Raw genomic sequence first — 8,281 nt, 5'->3', positions numbered from 1 at the left:
AATAACCCAATTAAATAGATTTAATATTTATCTATTAGTTAACTTTTAATTAATTTATTAAATCTTGTAAGGATTATCTAATTTAATTAATCAATTAATTTAATCCTAATCCTTATCCCTCTAAATTTCGAAAAATTAGGGTAAAGGATAATTATCCAATTAATCTAATCAAGTAATAATTATCCAAAACAAGAAACCCTAAAAAAAACTAGCAATTTCGAAATTTACAAGGGAGGAGGCTAGGGTTTTCAAAACCCTAACCCTAATTTCGATTAGGGTTCTTTGGAGGCTAGTGTTTTCGAAAAACCCTTTGATCCACAACCCTGAAAATCGAAAAAATGGCCTTTAGGGTTTAATAGCTATAAACCCTAATTTGCAAATCAACAATTATAGCAATTCAATTTAAAACAAACAATGGCTCTGATACCACTGATGGGTTTTAGGTAAAACAAATAAACTAGAAAACAATTCCTAAGTTCACATGCAACCTACTTTGGATCTATGTTTTAACTATTGAACATACAACTTTGAATTGCAAAACAAGAACCCTAGAGGAGGAGGCTATTTTCAAAAAATAGTAAACTAGGGTTAGGAGTTACATACCTTTCAATTGTTATAGCAAACAATTGATAATTTCCTTGATCTTGATCTTGATCTTCTTGGAAGCTTAACACCACAAGTGTAATGCCTCTAATGGAATCACAGCCAAACTAGCAAGAAGGAAAGAAGAAGAGAGAGAGGGTAGAGGGAGTATGCAAAATCTCGGCCTTAGGGTTTCTTCAAAAGAAAGAGTGACCAAAATGTGAACTAGGAGGCTCCTAATATAGCTGAGGGGTCTAGGGTTTGGGAAAAACCATAATGCTCCTTGCTTAGGGCCTAAGCAAACCCAAGGGCCTTATCCAAGCCCCCATGGACGAAATCATTAGGGTTTCCCCTATATATTTCGTCCACCCTCGTCCAAGGGGGTTCTAGAGCCTTCCACTCAACTATTAGATAATTGCAAACTAGTCCCCGTACCTTATAATTAATACTTTTAACCCCAAAATTAATTCTAATTAATTTCTGGCTAACTATTAATTAAACATAATGATTTCTAATTAATATATTAATCTTTTAACATCTTAATAAATTCATTTATATTAATTTATTAATCTTATAATAAATGAATATCTCTTCTTTCATAATTTCCTTGTCCGGTTGCTAGGTTTGAGGGCAACCCAAAAGGACTGTGCTGCTATCAATTCAAGTACATACCAATTATAGTTATGGGCTTAGACACCTAATCCAACACTTTGATGGTACCTTTCCATCAAATCTTGGTGCATCTCGAAATGTCAGAAGTCCTTGTATGATTTCTGAAGCTCAAAAGTCATAGTGGAAAGCATGATTCACGACACCTTTGTCTTGTCCTTCTCATGAGCCCTATACTCAGCTAGTTGCTCAGGAGTAGAAGTTTATTCATTAGTCTTCTTTAACTCTTTGTCGAGGACATATTCCTTTTCCTCGTAGCCTAGGCAGTTATAGCGGTCCAAAATAAAATATCGGTCAAGGGCCGATATCTGAGATATAGGTTATTGTAGTGGGATATCGGTATTTTTATATCATGCATAATTAATATATATAAACATAAAACATATATAAAAGTAATATAAAAAGTTAAAACTCAAAACTATCAATTTTCTAAACATAATCTTACGTAAGTCATGGAATCTTCCTCCAAGTCCACATCAACCAAGGCATCGAATTATTTTAACTAGATCTTGCACATAAACTCTAATATCATCATCATCATCATCTTTGAGAATTAAGTACTTCAAAAATCAACATGATCTAACCAATAGAAACTAGCAAGTTAACACTTAAGTATTTAAAAATTAACATAAAAATAAAATCGGGTAATACTTAAAACATGAGTATATGACCTTAAACTAACAATTAAGTACTTAACATAATAGTAGGTTCAGTTAAGTTAAGACCATAAGACTTAAAGCCATTACTTAACACTAAAAAAGAAAGTAAAATTACTTAACCGATATCCCACCTGGAAACATCGGTTAAAAATCGATAAATATCACCGATTTTTGCGGTATGATATTTTGGATCGATATTTGACACCGCTATTTTGAAAAGTACCGATAACCGATATCCCACCTGGAAATCGCTGGTATTAACTGCTTAGCTCGTAGCGAATGGCCATGCGAATGTTTCGAATCCAGTCATTGATGTTCGATCTATCAAAAATGACCCTCCCACATAAGTTCATGAGGGAGAAAGAGCCAGAAGCATTTGATTTTGAAGCAGACATCTGAAAAGAAAAGACAAGTTTTATTAGATAGAAATTCCTTAATATAACATCCAAATGAAATATTAAGGCTAGCACCCAACACAATATTTCACAATCTGGAAGAGGGATGTCGTAATCCAATTGCAAATTATTTGAAGGTAGGTAAATGACGATTTACCAATTTCACCAACCAAAACTAAAATTTTAAAGAATTAAGTTTTATGAAATTCCTAGTTCGTTGAGATTCATTGAACTTTTCAATGACATGTTTAAATCTTGATTATGCCCTTCAAGTTCATGACTGGGATACCGAGGATCACAAACAAGGTGTGAATAACCATGCAAATTTGTTTGGCACTCTCGAGTCATTTACCACCTAATCAACGTGTCGGTTAACCACACACGCTCCATTGATCTATGACAATTCTCGAGATACCATTTGCCACCCTTGTTAGTCCATATTAGTGTGTCGGTTAACCACACATGCTCCACTAACGACTTGGCAAGGTGCAAAGTGCAACTTCATAGAATAGCACCATTTTCACATTTTTCCTAAAGTAACTTAGATTGGGAATTTATGAAAACATTTAGTTACTTTTATAATTATGATTATACATCTTAATGAGAATTAATGTCCTATCCTACCCATTCGGCTAACAACCCTCCACTAGTCAAGGAAGCGGTGGGTGAGAGTGGACACCCATTCAATCGCCATTTTATAGGCAATTTCCTTATACCCCCTTATAGACCAATTTCGTGAATGAGGCCTACTAACGGTAAGACTGACTGTCTTATACATATATATATATATATATATATATATATATATATATATATATATATATATATATATATTGTATTAAGCTTTTAATATTATAATAGTATAAGGGTTGAATTTTAGACTTTTAAAATTCTAGAGTTTAGAATTTAATGTGTCATAATTAAGACTTTTCAAATTCCAAACCCTGAAGGCAAATTTTGAAAATCTTCAAAATATTTTATATCAAATTATTAAACTAATAAAATAATCATATAATTTTATCTCTTACTAATCTGACCGAATTCAACTCATATAGCAAGACAATTCAAATCAAATAATACAAATAATCAACTTATCATATAATAAAATTATCTTAAAAATTGACAATTGTCTTTTAATTGGATGAGGATAATCACTACCATATCAGAAAAATCGAATTTTATGATACATAATAGTTTGTGGTAATTATACTAATCCAATTCTGGCTAATAAACTCGAAAAACGGCAAACAGATGATCCAACTCATCGAGTTCATGGCATGGACTCATCGAGTCCATCGGTTAGAGGTAAAAATGATGTTTTTTCACCTTTGAAAATAACACAATTGCATCAATATAATAGAAAACAACCTGGATCTGATACCACTGATGGGTTTTAAGCACTATAACAATCCTATGTTGCACATACAACCCTAGTTGCTTTGGATCTAGTTTTCTCAAGTTATACATGAAACATTCATTTTTCCAAAGCATATACCCTAGCTAGCATACAATTGGAGATATACAACATAAAAACTAGTTAGAGGGATACCTCTTTGTTGTAGCTTATAATCCTTGGCCTTTCAAGAGCTTAGTACCTCAACTATGAAACCTCTAATGTGTTACAAAAACCAAAAGCAAGAGGAGGCTTATGAGATAGAGGTTAGGAAGCTCAAAATCGGCTAGGGTTTCACTATGGAATGCATTGGCCGATTTTAGGGTGTCAGGGGTTACATTTATAGTGTGGAATTCCTAGGGTTTCTTCCATGAAAACCCTAATTCACCATGACTCTTCACATTTCATAGGCCCTTTGGATTAAACCTTCATGGAATCTCATATAGGTTTAGCCCATCCCTAATCAAACATGAATCATTGGCCCAAACTATAAGTATCACCAGTTTTCCTAATCAATCCCCGTAAATTTAATCAGTCTCTTTTAATCACTAAATTAATTCCAAATTAATTCTTGATCAATAACAATTAAAAAATATGATTTCTCAATTAATATATTATTCATATAATATATTAATATATCACAAATAACATCTTTCTCAAATATCCATCATATCAAATTGCTCCGGTGAAGGCAACCCGAAAGGACCATGCTAATATCGGGTCAAGTACATACCAATTATAGTTATGCGCTTAGACACATAATCTAACAAAATGCAATAACTCGATTTTCAAATATTACACTTTAACCCCTGGAGTAAGAATTTTTTACAAAAGGGAGGTCCCAAGTGGCGAGTTAGGAAGAGGTGTGCTTGCATGTGTACGTTGGGCGTACTCCGGCCAGTTCAAACCCTTATTATTTAGGGTTTGAGCAATATATATTCATCTTTATGGCTCAAGACACCTTCCCCTCCTCAGCCTCCATTTGGAAAATCATTCCTTAGCCAACCCTAATCCTCTCAAGTGTATTTTTGAGCTTTTGTGTATATTTTGGTGTCCTTGAAGGAACAAGTTGTAAGAGAAGATCATCCTTGAAGAGTGGAACACTTTGAATCCAGGATTCTACCATCTTTTCATACCCTTTGGAGGTATAAAGTTCTAAAATTGATGTTGATTTCATTTAGATATTGTTAGCCTTAGATTTGTGGTTATTTTGTTCCCATGAGTTTGGTATTATGAGTACGAGGTACTCTAATCCTTTTCAACTGTCCTTTCAGATGTTTGGGAGTGTCTTGAGGCATAAAAATATGATCTTGGCCCTTAGTTTTCCCCATTCAATATATTAAGAGCTTTAGTGGTTACGAAAAGTTAGGGTTTTCTTGTTGGGCTTGATTTAGACATGTAGAACCATAAAGTTGGAAACTTTATGGTTTGGAGTGTCATTTGGGACTAGAACTGAGAATTTGGGAAAGTGGCGTACGGGATTAATCCATTAAAAGTAAGGATGGTAAGACGTTGTGTACGCCGGGCGTAGCTGGTTATATGTTGGGAGTATGCTGGAAGGAGCCCCGGTCTGGATCCCGAGTACGTAGAGTGTACGTGCCGAGTATGTTGGGTGTACTCTGTCTGAGTTAACTTTTTGTCAGTTGAATTTTTGACCAAGTTTGACTTTAGGTCAAACTTGAGGGTTTGATTGGTGATTAATATTTTATATGGTTCGAATGTTAGTTGATCCGCAAGAGCAAGTTGTGTAGCACAGAGCGTATCTCAGTGTTCTTGGGTTTCTTCATCCAAGTGAGTTTTGCCTCATTGTACCGTGGATCGAAGGCACCAATGTCGACCCACTAGTTTTGGTTATCTTTCAATAGAAGGATCCCTTAAGGATTGTATATAGTCATGTAGGATAGACCGATGACTCTTGGTCTAGGCTCTCTTACCTGTTCCTTTTTTGGTTGTGGTTCTAGAATAGGACCACCTGTCTGGGTGGCTATCTCACCTCTAAATTTATACGGTCATGCCTTCCTTGGATTGGTTATATTTAGGATGTTGCTATGCTGTAGTGATCTGCTAGATCGGTATCCTGTTATATAGGATGTTGCTATGCTATAGTGATCTTCTAGATTGGTATCCTGGTATGTAGGATGTTGCTATGTTATAATACATTGTTGGATCTGTATGTTATATGTAATTTTTGGTTATCGTCTAGTAGAGTGCCCTAGGTACTGTCTGTGGTCATGTAGGATAGCCTAAGAACTCTCAATCTAGGCTTTCTTTCATATTCCTTGTTTGGTTGTGGCTACTTATGGTTACACATTTCATGGAGGTTAGCAGGTAGTGAGATTGTGCGCTGTGAGAGGACTAGTAGGCAGGAGTGAGATGTATGATTGTTGTTCGTTTGTATTATGTGCCTACTTGATACTTGTTTGTTTATATGTCGACATATGGTAGTGGTGGATTGAGGTGGTCCTGCTTTGTGCTGTAGGCCAAGATACCTGGCCCGGGCTGGCTGTAAGTCTAAGGTACAGAGGCTCTAGTAGAGCGGTTGAGTTGAGGCAGTAGGCCAACAAACCTTGGGTGTTCTAGCCCGATGGCTGAGTGGAGCTGATGCATGCTTATAGGTTTATCATATGGGGTATTTGGGGGAAACTCACTAAGCCTTATGCTTACCCAATTGTTATGGTTTCAAGTATGATCGGTGGTTATGGAAAGGCGAAGACGAGACTGTACATACTCATCAGCAACATTGAGAATATCACGCTCATTATAACACACTGATTTCCGTTAAGTGTAATTGATAATGAATGGTTTTTCATAAAATGGTTTTATAATTGAGCACTTTTATTTTAAATAAAAATGAAAATTTTTGGCCGTGATTTTGAGATGTTACAACTTGGTATCAGAGCCCTGGTTTGAATGAATTGGAGGAACACTTGTGTGGATCCAGTCTCAAACTAGGATCTGAGAGTTTTTTTAAATGTTTTTGAAAGAAATAATTTGTAATAAAAGGAGTTGGGTGAAGGATATGGGCTCAGTCTCTTGCGATGTTCTTGTTTGATTGTTGGCCTGGGATCGGGAACATGAACCTTGACTTAACTTTGGTTTTTCTGGAAGGTGCGGTGTGTACATTCAGCCAAAGCCCGAACAAGAGAGTGGTTTCCAACATACCCATACTTTTTATGTCTATTGAGTTTAATTTTGTTGATATGCGGATTGTTAGAAAAGCATGCTAGTGGATAAGGTTCTTTAGAAATTGTTGAATAGAAATTCCTGATTTTGTGATGCCTTATGATATAGGAGGTTGCTTGCCTAATATACATTTCATGATTGTGAGATTGTTGTGTGTATGTTGATTAGTTGTCGGGATTGAATAGCCTTAGAATGATCGACTTTGCCTTACTTCATGTTCCTTGTTTCGTTGTCGACTTAGAGCATATTCAATCATTCGACAGTCTATCTGATCTCGTATTGTGTACATCAAGCATGCACAAAAGCAACATGTGGTTCCGGAGCGAGGTTAATCTTAGGAAAATTGCCTAGGAAGTTAGTTGTAGCTCGTAGGAGAAGTTGGTGTTATTAAACCTAGGGGTGGTCTAGTGTAGTGACTTTGGTCCTTGGGATGAATTCTGAATCGACTACGAACAGGTGTCGAAGGTAGTATAGGACTGTACTACTGAAAGCATTGGATCCATAGATTCAGGAAGAATTTTGAGGCAACTAAGGAACTAACAGGAGTGGGGCCTAGTGTGTTGAGAACTATGTTGTGATATCTGATCTCTTCTTGGTATATTTCTCAGTATGGTGGCTATTGGAGGTTTAGGATTAGGAGTTGGCAGCACTTAGAGAGAAGGTCTGAGTGAGGAGGAGATTCGTGGGATCATTGTTGCAGAAGTGTCTCGGGCGACCAGGGAGGTTACTCTGGAGTTGTTTGAGTTGGTCAAGACTGACATGATTGAGCTTTTTGATGATCATTATGTTACATGTTACACTTTCTGAGGTCGTTGTTGTTTCAGCTATTGCGAATGTGGCTGCCATTGGGTTTCAAGGAGAGAGAACTTTCATGTATCGGGCCTTCGACAATACGAAGCCCCCAGAGTTTGATGGGGTTTTAGACCCAATTGCGCCGATGATATGGTTGTTTGATGTGGAGGGTTTTTTGTTCTCGCGTTCATGTCCAGATGACCAGAAGGTCAAATGTGCCCTGAACCTCCTCATGTTGGAGGCAAAGGATTAAATGGGAGTGGTGACTGGTTCTTATACTCCCGAGTAAAGTGTTTTGATGACTTGGGACCAATTCTCGAAAATGTTCTGTGCTAGATATGTTCCCCTGGTAGAGAGGGAGAGGCTGGACCAAGAGTACCTGGATCTGAGAGAGACGACTAAGTCGATGACGGAGATCACCAAGATGTTCATTGAAAGGGATTTGTTCAGTCATGAGTTTGCAGATTCAGAGTAGGCTCAGATGACTCGGTATTTAGGAATAATCAAGATAGATATCCGACTATTTGTGTCCACCCAACACTATGTTTCTCTCGCTAGGCTTCAGGATGTTGGGAGGAGGCGAGAGATTGAGATAGAGACACATGTGA

The sequence above is a fragment of the Lactuca serriola genome, chromosome 2 (genome assembly GCF_051521515.1).
Source record: "Lactuca serriola cultivar US96UC23 chromosome 2, Lser_US96UC23_V15, whole genome shotgun sequence".
NCBI classification, from domain to species: Eukaryota; Viridiplantae; Streptophyta; class Magnoliopsida; order Asterales; family Asteraceae; genus Lactuca; species Lactuca serriola.
The sequence above is the reverse complement of the archived record's forward strand: the minus strand, read 5'-3'. Positions refer to the sequence as shown.